The sequence below is a fragment of the Chrysochloris asiatica genome, unplaced genomic scaffold (genome assembly GCF_000296735.1).
Source record: "Chrysochloris asiatica unplaced genomic scaffold, ChrAsi1.0 scaffold00019, whole genome shotgun sequence".
Classification (NCBI taxonomy): domain Eukaryota; kingdom Metazoa; phylum Chordata; class Mammalia; order Afrosoricida; family Chrysochloridae; genus Chrysochloris; species Chrysochloris asiatica.
The window spans coordinates 5,744,584-5,745,553 of record NW_006408537.1 but is presented as its reverse complement, the minus strand read 5'-3'; positions in this window follow the sequence as shown (position 1 = coordinate 5,745,553).

Genomic DNA, 970 nt, shown 5'->3' with positions numbered 1-970 from the left:
AAGCAAAGGGCACAAGATACGTTCAAGATTACTGTATTTTTTATTAAGTAACATTATAATTATAAAAATGAGTTAATCCTACTTTTAAATTTTATTAACATTATTTTTCATTTTTTGCATGTGTTTGCCTGGCAATTTTTTTACATGTTTATTTGCATATATAAGCAATTCTGTGTTTGTTATTACTATTACATAAAACATACAACGGTATTCTGATTTTTGAACTAAATTGAGCTTTGTTCTTTTTAAGGGCTATTTTTCTATTTTCATTTATTGTTGTAACAGATGTGTTTGTTTTATTTTTATTGCAATTTTATCTTTTATTTTTATTGCAAATTTATTTTTATTGCAATATTTTATTTTTATTGCCGATTTTGGTTTACTACTCAGTGTTCTTGTTCAACATTTGCTTTAAGACAAAAAAAAATGTGGCTCATTTTCTTGATTGCTGAATTTAGTCCTTCAACATAAGCAATAATGTGGAAAATGTATTTTAAAATGAAACAAGCACAGTTGCCATGAAGTCAATTCTGATTCATGATGATGACTTGTGTGATAGAGTAGAAAAGTGCTCCGTAGTGTTTTCAGTGGTTCATTTTCCCCAATGTTGATAGTTAAGCCTTTCTTCTGAGATATTTCTGGGTAAACTCAATCCTCCAAACTTAGATTCAGAGCGAGTGAATGAACTATTCTCCTAGTGGGTCTTAGTGAAAACTATGGAAATGAAGGTCAACCAGCATCTATAGAACACTTACTTGTTTTGGTTAGGTGCCACTGAGTCAGTTTCAATTCATAATGAACTCATGTACAAGAGAACAATAGAACAAAACACTGTCCTGCCCTGCACCATGTTCACAATTGTTGCTATATTTGAACCCATTGTTGTAGCTACTGCAACACAAGCATGGTGTCCTTCTCCATGGACTGCTCCTTTCTGATAACATGTCTAGAGTATGTGAGACAAAACCTT